This window comes from Thermobia domestica, chromosome 7 (genome assembly GCF_964235325.1).
Source record: "Thermobia domestica chromosome 7, izTheDome1.hap1.1, whole genome shotgun sequence".
Classification (NCBI taxonomy): Eukaryota; Metazoa; Arthropoda; class Insecta; order Zygentoma; family Lepismatidae; genus Thermobia; species Thermobia domestica.
In genome coordinates, this window is record NC_137460.1 from 290,210,707 (window position 1) to 290,227,451 (window position 16,745).

The 16,745-nt window shown below is 35.7% G+C and overlaps 1 long non-coding RNA gene across 1 annotated transcript; it reads left to right on the plus strand.

Moving 5' to 3' along the window:
* The first annotated feature begins 4,511 nt into the window (after nucleotides 1-4,511).
* LOC145689092 (uncharacterized) lies at nucleotides 4,512-16,302 on the plus strand. Its single transcript, XR_014132092.1, has 3 exons — nucleotides 4,512-4,753; nucleotides 12,918-13,056; nucleotides 15,668-16,302. It is a non-coding gene; the product is annotated as an uncharacterized LOC145689092 (long non-coding RNA).
* The last annotated feature ends 443 nt before the right edge of the window (nucleotides 16,303-16,745 follow it).

Below are 16,745 nucleotides of genomic sequence, written 5' to 3' on the forward strand. Positions count from 1 at the left end.
GATTCACAACCTGCAAGACAAAAGAAACGCAGTCAAATTCACAACTTCAATTGTGGATAACTATTTACCGCGTAAAGATAAATGCATTTTGACTTCAGATTCGGTTTTCTGGTGAAATTCTAGCCTATGGTCATGTATCACATGACCCACGTAGCGTTTGTAATAAAAAAGTTAAATTCAAGATGGCAGCCGTCCGCGTAACCTACGCTAAAAAGGGCTCCTCCTAACCCTCAAATTCACCTACCGGATCAAATTCGCTGAAAGTACATCCATTTGGATTTTAATAGGGGTGGTAAGGGACTTTTGAGACAGCCTGTATATATATATATATATATATATATATATATATATATATATATCAGGGGCGTCATTTAGAGGGGGCAGGAGGGGGCAATTCCCCCCCAAGAGTTTGAGGAATACATACGCTTTAATCGATTGTCTACTAATGTACTAGTACAATACGAGAAAGTCTTATGTTGGTGGTGCTCTTGCCCCCCTCAAGCAAAATCTGAAATGACGCCCCCGATATATATATATATTGTTGAGTTGATATTGAGTTAACGTCCCTTTTAGCAGCGAGGCGTGGACCTACTGATTAACGCGGAATCCGAACTAAATGTGGATGTCTTTTAGGCCGCGCCTCTATTACTTCCGAATGCGATTGCGAATGCGAATTTCCCAGCACGTGTAAATAAATTGGAGAGGCCTCGACTAGTTCCGACCAGCAAATTGTGAAAAAACCGACGAAAAGATACGAATGATCCCAACCTGTTGGGATTGTTCGCAGTGTGCGAATTAGATAATCTATATTGGGGGGGGGGATAAAATTAGGCCAAAGGACATAGTCTGAAGGTTCAAATTTCAAAATGAGACAATAAATGCCTTACCCCCCATATATATATATATATATATATATATATATATATATATATATATATATATATATATATATATATAATATGTGTGTGTGTGTGTGACATTGTAATAAATAAGAGATTTATTAATTTAATAAATCTACCGACAATAACTATGCACATATATATTGTCTGACATACACACATCCCACTAAACCTTTCTGAACGTGTTTTAATGTTGTACTCACTCTTGTTCCCGTAGCTCTCTAAGGTTCATTTAGTTAATAATTCGGTTCGAGCGATAGCCATGATCACAAGCATATGTTAATTTTTCCACTCATATTGAAAGCTTCCACTTTGCATTAATACATACAGGTTGCGAAAAGAAACCTACTTCAGTCTTGTGAAAACCACTAAAATTATCAGTTAAACCGGACATATCCTCTCTCTTTTTTTTATTATATATATAAAGAAAATCTAGATATTAGCCTATCAAATAAGAAATGAATTATTGCTGGTCCCGATTTCTCACATCAAGGTCAAGTCGAAGGCCAAATATTTAAAAAATCTCAATTCAAATTTCGAGCTTGTGCTTTTACTTCCCGCTAAAGCTGTGCTCATCACGACTTTTTTCTCCAAATATCGATTTTGTGATGGGCAGAGAAAGTCAACACTTAAAAATTATTTTACTGTTAGGTTGAAGATGAGTTGATTCACTATGGGCTGCGTTATTCAAATAAAGTAAAACATTACACTGAAGTTTTTCAGACAACATTAATTGCGTGGACAGCAAACTGTACAGCGAAAAGATGGAAAAATGAAGGGTTAACTTTAAAAAAAAAAACCGCTCCAGTTGAAATGCTTATACAGACACGGACAATGATCCGGAGAACCAGTCGTATTAACAAATGCTGAAACAAATCTTGAATTATTTGCTTATTCACCTAAAAATCACCTTCATTAACATGTCTGCTCACTAGGAGCGTATCCCCCAGCGTGTACGTTAACATATACTTACGAGAGAATACCTATATCTCAGATTTTGAGTACAGTTTCAAAAGTTCATTTCCATAAACTGTAAAAGCAGTGGTTACTATGCTAATTATCACAAATTAAATGCAACTTTTGAGTTGCATACACACAACCTACTAGGGAATGAAGACCATGTGCTAACAAAGAATAAACTGGAAAATAAAATAAAAATAAAATATATAACAAAAATTAAAATAAGATGATAATCGATACAAAAGTCGAGGATGAATATGACATGTCCGACCTTCGCCAAGTATGGTGGAAGAAGCTATTTGTTTACTTCTTCTTGGTCAACCGCTAAGAACATTTATAAATCTATATCTGGCTTTGTTATACGCAATTAGTACATTCAAATTCACAAACGATGACGAACTGAAGGGTACGAAGGTACAGTTGCAAGCAACAACCGTAGTCATAATAATATAGTTCTACTAAACAACGTTGAAAATAGTGGGTAATTAGGTGGTAAGTAGAAATGACCAAAACTGAACAGTTTACATCGATCATTTCGAAGAAATAACAAAAATCAGTGAAATTTGGAGTTATACTAAGCATAGTTTGAGGGGGAAAGCGAGCATCCCCGGTGGGGATACTTCAGCTGACTTCTTTGGGGGGAACAAAATGTAATTGAGGGGGAAAATCCCCCTGATCCCCCCCGGTAATTCGCACCCTGATTGTTCGTCCGAATACGTGCGAAGGAGATTTGTCTGCAGAGGAATTGAGCGCTACGAGAAAAATAAAGTTTGTTTTGCGTGATAGCAGACGACGTTGCAAGGTGCGGAGATAAAAAAAAAAAATAAAAATTAAGATAGAAGTAGATGTTCATGGTTTAATAAATTGTGCTTTTGATAAAGTTGCATTGTGGAACCAAGCTTATCCAGATTATCACAAACGACACGTCGTGAACAAATTATGGGCAGATGTAAGCAAGGAACTTGGCGTGGAAGGTATGTATATTTTTCTTTGTTTTGTCTTTAAAATATGAAGATTTAATTAATACATCAACTCCAACTTTTTATTCAATTAATTTTTCCTTTCTGTTCCTTAAATAATGATTTTAGGAATATATGTAATTATTGACAAATATGTTTGAAATAACAAAAACGGGTTCCTTTTTCTCATGGAGAAAAGTTACGTAGAAAGTAGATTGATTCTGTAATCTCTAATCTTATTTAGTTAATTTATTTAAAGTGAAAATAGTAGCGGTTACCACGAAAGCATAATAATAAAGGGAGCGACGTTCAGTCTATTTTGCACACAAAGGAAATGAAATTCATCCTTTGAATGTGCAAAATATGTCATTTATCCGCATTCGTCTTCTTCGTGCTCTCAAGATTTTAAGGTACGAATTTTGAAGCAAAAATATATCACATTGAAGCGTTGAAAGAGACATTGCAACTTGATTCGCATTCGCAATCGCATTCGGAAGCAATGAAGGCGCAGCCTTACACGTCATTCTATTACCTCTGCCGTGTCGTGACAAAACGCTGTAACTTTGGCGAAGAAGTTTTGCGAAAATGAGCCTTAAAGTTTTCATCCGAAAATGTGATCTGTATCGTGTAGAAATAGTGTATCTTGACTTTGGAAACACGTGGTTACATGTAATGTTAGGTAAATGCATGTTGTGTGATTAAATTTGGTGAAAATTGATTGGTTGACCATATTGCCTAGTTACACTGGTTCTACACGATACAGATCACATTTTCGGATGAAAACTTTAAGGCTCATTTTCGCAAAACTTCTTCGCCAAAGTTACAGCGTTTTGTCACGACACAGCAGACCTGTAGTATGCAGCGCCAGGGGAAAGTATATGAACCAGCGTTGCCAGATCTAGCATAATGATGCTAGATCTAGCATAATTTGCATTTCTTTAGATCTAGCATCTTGCTTTTAGCATCCTACCCAAATTTAGCATAATTTCAGCAAGTTTATCAAAAAGCCGTAAAACCTGAAGATGAGAAATAAGTTGGTCGTGGGAAGAAAAAGAACGGCAGAAATGTATCCTCTTTCATCGATTCATATAGTCGGTAAACCATACAGGCAGTCTTATTTTCCGAAGTAAGTTAAAAATGGCTTTGTTTGTTTGTTTTTTTTTTTGGCTTCACCCACGGTTTTCTAATTCTTTAACTGCGAGGCATGGTCGGAGCTATGGGGGCCATTATCCCCTGCCAACTTTTTGACAATTTCACCATCTTTATTTCTGACTTCATGACCACCTTTATTCCTGAAATGAAAGGTCAGGGACCAACCAAAAATTTGCCCCCCCCAGCAGACAATTCCCAACTCCGTTTATGCTGATAGGTAATTTTCTTTCAAAATATGTAAACAAACACTTTGCATTCATTTATACGATATATACGCCATTGAGTTTGGGAACGACTGCACTAGTTAGTTGAGTTAAGCTTTGGTGCGTGAAGTATTGAGTTCTATCCACGCATTCTTGACCTCTGCGTATTTTAAGTTACGTTATCGTATCTCAACTTCGTTTTTTTTCTTTTAAAACTCCTGAAATAGTAATTATGAGGATCTAGCATAATTTGACCGAATCTAGCATAATTTCGATCAGGTTTTGGAATAATTCCGAACTGTCAGTCTGGCAACGCTGATTTGAACCAGCGAGTTTTGAAAACAAATGAGTGTTAGATACTGGTGGATCATTCATTTGTGAAGATGAATACAAATAAATTGCTTGAAATATTCCTTCCATTGAAGAAAATAGTAACAAGTCAAAATGTTCAATAGAGATCACCTATCGAATTTAGCATTTGGAGCCTACTAAGACTACATTTAAGTCGGAGGCGAGAAAAACACTGTTAATAGTGATGAAGAAAGAAAGAAAGAAGCAAAGAAGCTAACATTTGAAACAAGTAAGTTTTTATTTATTTATATATTTATAACATTTGACAAATTTCTTCCATTTTCAGATTAGGGTAGAGCTTTGTATTTCTCTTAACGGCTTAAGTTTAGAGTTGCCCCTCAACCCCAAACTGGTTTGTGTTTTTTGCACGGGTTAATTTACAACGTCCGCTCCAGCAGATACTCTCACTCAGAAAGGAGAAATTACACATTAATAATTTTATGAAAAAGAATCAAAACTTACCTAACTTTAAGCTAAACCCTACCCTACTTATTTATATCTTACTCTACTTTACCATACCCTACTCTACTATATTTTTTCAAAGGGCCCTACTTATCGATGCGTAGTTGGGGCGTGTCTTACCCTTATGCACTGTAGTTTTTATGTTGTACGTCCATACTGTCCTTATACTGACCTCTCCTTATGTCAATCTGCACCGCTTTTTATGAAAATCAGGAAAATTTACAGGAGAAATGAGGTAAGAAATGATAATTTGAAGTTTTTATTTGATGTTTAGGAATTTAAGTTCGGTATGAGAGTTATGTTTAATACGAGAAAAGATATGTGGAAGTTAGTACTATTTGCCGGATGCGGAAGCATTCGCGGAAGGTTTCAGCAGCATGGTAGTTGTAAAATATGGCGAACAGGTGTAATGAATGCTCAAAAATAATGAAGAAAACCTTTTAAATTTTTGTAAAGCCAACGGAGTACTAAAGTTAAGTGAAATGTAATAATTTTTAATACTTTAAGCACTGTTTTTTGTATGTTGCAAAGTCCCAGGGCACCTACAGACTGGAGGGGCAACTCTAAACTTAAGCCCCAGTTTGTGCTAGGTAGCCACTGAAAAGCGCGAGTGCTATCTAACTGAGTAAGGACAGAAGTGCAGCACGAAAGCCCGAGTGATAAGGGTGCGCCCGTAGGGAGCAGGCGCGTCATCGACGGGGGTTACGCGCATAAACGATGATAGTGGAATAGCACACTAACAACTATTTATTCCGAAGTTGGTCGTCGCCTACTTTTTGGCTAAAAGTGTAATAATTGGTTTCTTTCTTTACCAAAGCTTTACATTTAATTCACATAATAATGCCGAGTGAGCGTTAGCGAGTGGAGACGGGTTAGTGCAACGCAGGGCACGTTGTTTTCTGTTTTTATTACTGCTAAATGGAAATGAAATGAAATCTTTGAGTTTTACGTCCCACGGTTATGCCGGTTAGGCTAATGGAGACGGTGATAATGGGAGATGAGTGAAATGGTGGAATGAAGAAAGTGGGAGGAAACGGGAGAACCCCGAGAAAACCCACGAGCACGGTGTTTGTCCACCACAAAGTTCACTTGGCGTAGGCAGGGTTCGAACCCGGGACCCCAAGCACCAGAGGTTACTGCTAAATGGGAAAACGAGCCTGTGTTCTAGAAGATTGCTGCCTTCTTGGTTATGTCACTAACCGTTACAGTAGACAATATATCTTTCTCCACGTTTCTTTATATTAGTATATATCAGGGTTGGCAAAAACCATGTTTTTGTTAAAAAAAACAAAAAAAAACTTTTTTTGTTTAAACCAGGTTTGTTTGATTTAAATAATTTGCTCTATATATTCATATCATATATGGACAGAAATAAGTTTGTTTCATCTTGATGTTATTATGCAACAACCGGGTTATCCTGAAAGGGGTCACATAAGCTTAATGCGGAATAAAAACCGCTTCTCGAGTTACATCCGAGAGAAATTGTCCTCTATTTGAACTCGGAACCAGGACTAATTAGCCACAAATGCGATACGTCTGCCGACTCACTCACGAAGGAATCCTCATAAAAATACGTTGAACTGATCTTTACATGCTTCTTGATATAATTGTCAAGAGTAATTTCAGAAGAGCAAAAAGATAAACAGCTCCACAAGTGAAACTATTACACAGAATTACATATGGACAATTTCAAAGTACTACGGAGTACAGAAGAACTAATTTAGTTCAAGTTAGTTAACAATGACTTTTATTGATACAAATTAAAGAAATACAGCGACTTAATTTGCATATCAGTAAGAAAAGTGAATAAAGATACGAATTATTTGAGTCCACTTTGGCTCAGACTCATTTATACATAAATAGATACCAGAAATACTTCTCATTTCACTAACTGCCTCTCGTGGGGTCTGTATGACTCCCCCCCCCACACACAAAGTACGGCATTTCGAAGTATTTTATCAATAGTAAACATTGAAACGAAACAATATTTAGTATTTTTCTTTGATTGCAATTACATAACAATAATAACTACAAAAAAATTACAAACATTTATAAGCTTAAAAAAAAAGTTGCTTTTGTAGTATAATCTTTTTGAGTAATGCATGGGGAATTTAGGTCTGAATATAACACGAATAATGGGAGTGAAACGTGATAACCCACAAATGTCTGTTCATCAAGATTTTACAAACACTTACACTTTTACGAACATTTTTCGTTTTTTGGTTTAAACCAGTTGGTTTTTTTGAAAAAACCAGCTGGTTTAAACCAGCCAACCTTGGTATATATATAGGATGTAAGAAAGTTTAAAGCATCAAACCTACAGAGGTGATTTGTCACATCAGAGCAAAGAAATAGTTGATATGGACCTGTGGTCAAAAGTCCATACTTCCGAAGCTATAGACTGTCGAAAACATAAGAAAATAAACTTTAAAAATCTATAGCTTCAGTGTGGGAGCGTGCGCAGTCAAGGAAGACATCACTTAAGAACTAGTATGTGCCCTATTCAAATACCCATGTTTCAGAATACTGCGGTGCTTGCGTATCAATGGACAGTTTATGAGCACTTCAACTTTTCTGAGTATTCCTCAACTGGCTCTATAAAAATTAATGTGTAAGTGCCACAAGATTCTGAAATATGGATATTTGGATAGGGCACGTAGTAGCTCTTAAGTAATGTGTTGACTCGACTGGGATCGGTCTCACAGTAGTGGAACTCTGGACCTCTAAATTTCCTTTTCCCACGTTTTCGGCAGCCTGTAACTATAGACGTTTGACCACGGGTCCATATGAACTTTTTTTTCTTTTCGTGTGCAGAGTAAGAATTAAATGATAACTTAGCTGCTGGTAGTCGAATTTCGGTTAAAACTACGCTAGAAGTCGTGTAGCCGAATAGTAACCGAGCAGCACTCAGTGAAACTACACTTTGCCTTTTCTTGGATTACTATAGTACGGAAGGTATAACGTCGTTGCTTTCCCGTGAAAAGTTGTAGTGACGTTTATGGGGAGTTGCCAGCTTGGTTACTCGTGGCTCGCTGAGCGCAGTGAATGGTGGCTGGTGATTTGCTATCCTCTTACCACACCCCCAGTGACGAGCAGGTCCAAGTGCGGGAAGCCAACGACGCTATACCTTCTGACCTTTAGTTACCAAGAAAATTGTCAAAAGGTGTTAACCAACTTACTTGATTACATTAAGCAAAAGGAATAACAGCTGTACAGTTTTGCGGTAAAAATAGCCGTCTCGTCTTTGTAATTGCTCATTGCACTTAATTATTGCCGGTACTTGGGCTGTTATAGACAATTAGTTATTTGAACCCCTCTTCCTTGGTTGAAGGACTCAGTTATTCAGGATAAATTAACACGTCTCAATTGATCTTTCTTTTCGAGTATCGAAATTCTTATATAATATTAAATTAGCTGCAGTATGGGATATTTCGAAGTAAAGTTTTCTGGTCACAGTATGAAACATCCTCAGATATGCTAGTTGTCATTGTCGTGTATGCGATGCACTAACCAATTAAAGTAGTGTCTACTAATTACGGCTCTCGATTAATTTAATCGTGTGGTTGGCGTAATCATAAATATATTCATCTTCATTAAAAATTAGTTGCTATATAGATGTATATGTAGTATATAAGCGAATTTTAAAGGGAAATGTAGACATAGTAACTCCCACAGGACTTTTTTACAGGGGGGAGTGGGCAAAAGGACCGACATACAAGCAAAGTCACGGATACAAATACCTAGAACCACATAATATTTAATGTAAAATACAATTATTACAACTCACTGCTAACTTTACTAACTGTTGTGTGTGAATAAAAAATTTAGCATATTTTAATACTAATTAGGAAAGTCCATTGTTAAAGCAAGTGCTCCCTGCAGCGGGCGGCTATGTTTACAGAATACAGTTTTAGTGTTATTGATACTTCGTAAGTGAAATCCTCATTTAGTTGGGTGAGGAATCTAGAATACGATAGTGCTATGATAAAGAAAAGAGTAAGTTTTTATATTTTAGGTATGTTTTGTATTTGTAACCTGTTCTTCTTTCCGAAAGTATATTCTGCTTTAGAACAACTTAACTCTGTGCATCAGAAGTGCAGAAGTACAACTCTTATGTAAATCAGGCGCAAATATATATGTATTGAAAATTGAAAGTAAAGATTACCATAAAAAAAGCAATGATAGAACGACAGTGCGAAAAATACGAACCAACCAGTGCTAGATAGCCACTGAAAAGCACGAATATTATTAACAGAGTGAGCACAAGGGCGTAGCAGGATGAGCTTAGTGTGCTTCCGTATGGAGCGGGTATGTCAGCGATGGTGGATATGCACGTAACCGAAGGTAGTGTAAAAATTTTATATCCCATACAACTATGCCTTACATCTAATATGGCTTTACTTCACTCCTGTGGTTCTGCATCATCACTTTACATAATGCCTTGAGTTCATAATAGCTTCCTTACGGAGTACTATGCATTACGTATTACGTATTTCTACCTATGATAAATATTATAATAGATATAAGGCTCCGATATATAGTTACATGTAGATTGCTATTGCAAAATGAATCAACATATAAATAACATAAATAATGGTTTGCGCCTTTCATTTCAACTCAGCAAAAAAAAAAAAAAAAAATAGCATCACCATCTCAGATATTATTGGAACTTTTTTTTATAGCAACTAGACATGTTTTTTAAATGACCCGTATTTTTTGTTGTCGGAAAAGATTTTCCCGCCAAGTAATGGGCCATCAAAACGGGAAGTACAATTTACGAATTTTAGAGGACGTGGAAAATGGTAAACTTCGTAGCCTCACCATTCAGCTATGGAGACAGATAGTTATAATTCTTGTTGTGGTATGTACACTCATGACAATAATTATTGTCGCATGTATATAAATATGTTGTTGTAGGAATATAATTTGATAACGAATTCGTCCGGTATTTCTTATAATGTAGTATGTGTATAATCGGGAAGGACGATGTATGTGGCAAATTTCATGTCAAAAGAGCAGTAAATAAGAACAATAAAACGAAAATAAAACTTTCTTGTCAATTTAGCAATATTTTGTTTTACTCATTCTAATTTTCGTGTTTGTAATTCTTTTCTTCTGAAATTTACTACGAGTGTACATTTCCTGATTATACATGTAGTATCAGTATCTATAGTACCCTGCAAAATCATTATCAAATTATATTCTTACAAGAAGACAGTTATAGATATGCGACAATCATTTTGGACATGAGTGTACATACGGATATAAATAAAATATATTTTATTATAGTTTGGTTTGCGCATGCGTATCTTTTGGTACATAAATTAACAAATGAACGTAAGTTTATCTGAAAAGTCGAAGGTTATGCTTTCTTTCGAGCACTTCCGGTTCGAATTTTAAAATTCTATTTTACGGTTGGTAAGACCTAGTTACCCGCTTCGAAAAAAATGTATTGCTTGTGTGTGCAACCGTTTTGTCGCAAAAAATTCGAGAAACCGTCAAGTTTTCAAAAATCACCTTTCTCGAAATCACCATAATTTAAAATCCTGAAATGTTGTCAAATTGTTCAACTTTACATGAATAATAAACACACCAAATAGCATTGTCGACCAATGCTTCACGAATGAACTACAGCCTCTTGAAGTTAGCGAGGTTTCATTAACTTCAATATCACCGTTGGCAACACTGAAAACAATGAAAGTGCAACAATTTGATGATGTTTGTGGTTCACATTCATTAAATAAAGGATAAAAGTTTTTCCTGGCTCCTTTTTATTATTTTGATCAAAAAGGCTCTCTGAAATAATATGAGCCTCCCCCTACTCCGTTTTCTTAAACCGATGTAACCTGAGATGAAAATTACGATTACGAAACAAATTTTAAACTTACTTAAAATGGTTTTCGGAAACAAAGTTTCACTGATTTTTTCCACTCTGAAGTAATTATTTGCTTGCTTAGTGTCTTCTTCGCTAATAGCATGTCACCATGGCAGATGCTCCAATAGGTGTTGGTGCACTCACAACTCGTAGCACGTTGTCGATAGTCACAAAACACTTATATTCTCTTCTCTTATTCTCTTCTGGAAACGTGTACCCTGTTGAAGGTCCATGTGGAAACAAAGAAAAAAATGAAATGAAATCTTGGGCGTTTTACGTCCCACGTTTATGCCGGTTAGGCTAAAGGAGACAGTGATTATGAGAAATGAGTGAAATGGTGGAATGAAGAAAGTGGGGGGAAACGGGAGAACTCCGAAAAACCCACCAGCACGGTGTTTGTCCACCACAAAGTCCACACGGCGCGAGCTGGGATCGAACCAAGGACCCTAAGCACCGGAGGTGAACGCTCTACCACTGAGCTACCGCGCCTCCTGGAAACACAAAGAACACTGCAATTTCATGTAATTTATGATTTATTGATAATATTTCTGCTATCCATCACTGGTTATCATATATGCATGTAACAAAAGTTCATTTTTGCAGATTTCTTAAATCTACACTTTGAATTGCAGAAGCTCGATTTTGGGGAAAGCATGAAGTTAGTCCATGATGAGCCGTTACTGCCATAAAAGCCAAAGATGACTTCGGTAAATACCAGTTACCGGTCGCACACTTTCCCATTTTTTTTTAATTGTCGAATTCGGTTTTTGGCAACAAGACGAGAGTAATACCCGGAGTTGGTACTTGCACTATACTCACGAATTTTTCTGCAGGTTTAATACTTTGAATCTGTTTTTCGTTTTCCCGGGTTGCCACATTCTTATCCCCCCTCTCTCCAGACACTTATTTTCACGTGTTCGAACCTTTTTCTATAACATATTATCGCTTTTCTTCGAGTATTTTTAGAATCTTATTCATGGCTATGAGTACGAGCCGAATTGTGTGTTTTGTCATCGCTTATTACGGCAAAACTGTCAGTTGTTTCATAATAATATATCACTCCCGTAAAGAAGGACATTTGCTCGTTTCTCCAGTTATCATTCTGAACTTCCCTTTGCAGAATAACAGTCCAATTTAAGCGAAGTTCACATGCAGTCAAATAGAATTTGTATCTTGAAATTTTACACGATGCTTTGCGGTAACATTTTTTTACACTTTCATTGTTTTCATTGTTGCCAACTGTGACTTCAAAGTTAAAGAAAGTTCGCTAACTTAAAAAGGCTGTAGTTCATTCATGAAGCATTGGTCGAGAATGCTATTTGGTGTTTATTATTCATGTACAGTTGAACCATCTCACAAAATTTAAGAATTTTAAATTATGATGTTTTCGAGAAAATGACGATTTTTGAAAATTTGACGATTTCTCGAATTTTTTGCGATAAAACGGTTGCACACAGAAGCGATACTTTTTTTTTGGGGGGAAGCGAGTAACTAGGTCTTACCAACCTTGAAAACGGAATTTAACATTCGAACCGGAAGAAAGCATAAACTTCGACTTTTCACATAAACTTACGTTCATTTGTTAATTTATGTACAAAAAGATACGCATACGCAAACCAAACTATAATGAAATATAGTTTATTCATATCCCTATGTACATACCACAACAAGAATTATAACTCTACATGTCTCCATAGATGAATTGTGAGCCTCCGAATTTGACCATTTTCCACGTTTTCTACAATTCATGAATTGTACTCCCCCGTCCTTGATGGCCCATTACTTGGTGGAAATTTTTTTTCGAAAAAAAAATACGGGTCGCTTAAAACACGTCTAGTTTCTATTAAAAAAAGTTTGAACAATATCTGAGATGGTGATGGTACAACTTTATTTTTTTTTTATTTTTGCCTCAATTGAAATGGAAGGCACCAGATATCTAATTTAAGTTAAAAACAATGTACGTTTTTCATTAATTTTTAGTTACTATAAAGATGTCTTAAAATTTGTAAAATACTGTACATATTTTAATTTTTTGCATTTTCTTTTTCTATAATAGATTATTAAAACACATGGTACAAAACATAAGAAATGTTTATTAAGTACTGACCTATTCCGAGAGATCAGAAAAGATGAATACGAGCTGGTTTTGGAATGAAAATGGTGTTCTTTATGCTATGTATTGGGTAGTTCAGGAAGTGAGTATTTATTGAATGTTTTATTATTATTATTCGATATGCCCATTATACCATATAGTTGAGACTCTATTGTATTGATAGAAAGTTGAGACACTATAATATTAATAAATTTTCATAGAAATAGGCACTAACTATACATTTAAATAGAAAGAATGTGTCAAATAAAATTTACTGTAGGTAGCCAATGACACCCCAAAATAAACAAACTTCTGTTCTTTATAATATATCGAACGTAAAGAAACGACATTGGTTGATTTGGCGCTTTATTGATGCATTTCGAAGGAAAAAAGAGAAGCAGGACACAAGGCAATGCTTCGAGAAGACGATTCGCCCAAGAAAAGAAGAAAATTCCCGACGAGAGCTCACGTCGTGGTTCGGATTCCACGTTAATCAGTAGGTTCACGTTTTGTATGGCCTCGCTGTTCACGGGACGTTAAACTCAAATTCAACTGAACTGAAAGAAGAAAATAGATTCAAGCTGATGAAAGAAGTCGCCGTACAGAATTTTGAAACTGTTGACATTGCAGAATAATGCTGGATTTGGCCCATAATTCCGTCATGGAATGTTAATGTCATGGTAATTGTAACATAAGACAAAGTAAATTATTCAATAGGTATATTAGATTTCACTGTTGTTTCCTTTCCAATTATCTGTGTTGCAAATACGTAGTAATAAGCAGTAGTGCAGTGTTATGAATTGCTATGAAGTTATGAATATCCTTTACGTTAGAGGTATTGTAAAGATAACTTCACAGAAGTTTACTTTGGGGTGCTGTAGGATGCCTACAGCAAATTTTATTTTAGCCCAATATAGATTCATGCTGAGAAAAATTTCTGCAGGTCATTGTCTCCGATTTTCCTGAAATTAGGATATATCATTCTAAAATCAAAATAATTAGACCCATTTTTTTTTGCATTATACAAAAAAATATTAGAACTACATTTGTTGCAACTGAGACTTTCAGTGACTGTTTGCCATGGCGTTTTAAAGAAAACGTGGATCAAATTTAACCTTTCCGAACTTCTTAATTTTAGGTTGTGCAGTTATTTTTTGAGTTTTAGTGATATTAATGCCTATTTTTAAGGCTTTTAGTACGTAATCATCCGGTTTCTATTTTTGAAGTACAATATATCCCATTTAAGTAGATTAACCTATTTAGATATACGGCTTTGCGTCCAAACGTCTCGCTCCCAAACGTCCTGCTCCGGTATCACAGGGTGGTATAGGAGCAGAGGGCTGGTGTTATTTATCACTAGCCTTTAAGATATATATATATATATAAGTGAGCATAGTGAGAAGGACCACATATACTTCTACCTTATTAATTTTTACAGTATGGCGCTAAATTCGGTGTACAAAAGCAGAGGGGTGATTCCTAAGAGTAAAAAAAAAAGTTCCAATAAACATAGGGCGAAAACCCCATCGTTTATGTGTTATAGGCTGCTGAAATCATGAAAAAATGAACTTTAAAGGTTCATAGCTCCAAAACTTTGGGACCTACCTTGGTCCCGTCAAGACTTCACTTAGAACCTAGTATGTTCCCTATCCAAAAATGCGTGTTTCAGAATCCTGAGGTGCTTCCACAACAATGTTTATAGAGTGAGTTTGACTACGGGCCTATGATATAAAGTATTCTCCAACTAGCTCCATAAAAATTGTTGCGTGAGTACCTTAGGATTCTAAAACATGTATTTTTGAATAGAGCACATATTAGTTCCTAAGTGAAGTCTTGACCCGACTTTGGTAGGTCCCATAGTTTTGGAGCTATGGACCTTTACAATTGATTTTTTCATGTTTTCGGCAGCCTATAACACGTGAACGATGGGCTTTTCGCCGTAAGTTTATTGGAACTTTTTTGTTTGTTTTACTCTCAGGACACACTCCTCTGCTTTTGTACGACGAATTTAGCGCCATACTGTAGGTATCGTTAAAAAAATGTAAATATTAAGCTAGGCTTAATCTGCACTTTTTTAAAAAAGTTTTTATCTCTATTACTTTATGGCAGGCATGCATATAGCGGAGTTGGGATTTGGGCGCCAGAGTCCAGCGGGCAAGTTCTGTGTCGGTTTTCTACATTATTTATTTACAAATACTGAACAAAAATTCAGAATAAATTAAATCTTTTAAAAGTTTTTTTCTTTTTAACTCTTTTTAAAGCGAGCTTATCTTCTTTATCTTTTAAGTCGAAGCAGGAAATATAAACCACCGAACGATTTCTGTGTATGAACTGTCAAACTCGTAACCCAGCTGAGTTACTTTCCTTCCTTCGCTCAGTAATACTCATGCATCTACAATTTCCATTTTCATCCTAAATTAAGTTTATTGTGTTCTGTAATATTATTTTAAGTTTGGATCATAGTTTCAATTCTATATCTACACTATAACTTTATTCAGCGTACCAAATTTGAGTGATATTTATTAAGATATTTAGTATGTAACTTCCAAAAGTATAGGAAACAATGTTTTAGTATTTTGGATAGCCTGAGGTAAGATAAAAAAAAAAACGCATAAAACGCTTCGTTTGACTTAACCTTGATTCTGAGATATCTTTCGTTTTTAAATTTTGCCACACATGCTACAAATAGTAATTTTACAATTGCTTTATTTTAGGAGTCCACTGTGTTTGGAGGCTATCAACCGAGATGATTTCAAGGTACGCCGCACACAGGTACTACATAGACGGTACCAAATTTGACCGTAAGTAAGGATGAATCCCAGAAAAAGGAAGAAAGTGTTGTGACTCACCTAGCATTTCAAAGTGTCTTCCTATGTGATGAACTATCATCAGCCTCCCATCATTAGCGCGCGGCTTGCTCAATTTGCAGATTCGACGAAAAACGTTGTATATATAGAGAGTTTGGCATAGAGACATTTAGTATAGGAAGCCCAAAATTCATAGCGTCAACATAACACCAATTTAAAAATATAGACTGAAGATCTAATTAATTCTTATTGACTGTGATTTTTTTTATTGGCGTAGCTCGTTTCGTGTGATGTGTATGGTACTCATTTAAGCTAATTTGCGTGCATATTATGCTGTTTTAATTTATGGCAGTTAAATCACACTTCAGATTCTAAAGTAATGTATAATATACCTACTTCGTATCGTTAAATATATTCTTAGATGAAGGTGACAGAGAACTTTTCAAGAAATAGTTTAACTTATTTTGTGTGTGTTGAGGGGAGGGGGGACGTAAGTAAATGCATGATTCTGCTGCTTGGTTTTCGGTGATTGGTACAGTCATCTTCTGAACTACAATACTAGGGTGTGGGAAAGAGTTTGTAAGATGCAACTCTGTTCAAACTTTTCTTACACAGTGGTGCCCACCCCCCCTCATGCCCATGACGCACCCCCCTCAATTGTCTATCCGTAGGAGTTCTTCCATGAAAAAAAATCTTTTCGATTATTTTTTTACACCTCCTCAAACATATTTATATAAATTTTTAACCCCTCCCCCAAATATTTCAATGACGCACTTTGCGTCATAGCCCCCCCCTTGTGGGCACCCCTGTCTTACAAAGTGTTTTTTTTAAATGTTAAATAAAACTTGTTAAAATTGATACACTGATGAGGTGTATATACATTTCAAACTATTATAATGTACGGTATGCAATTAGTAGACTTAAATTAATATAGACTTTTTGTTTATGTATTCACAGTAAATATATTGTGTACTACAAATGTATA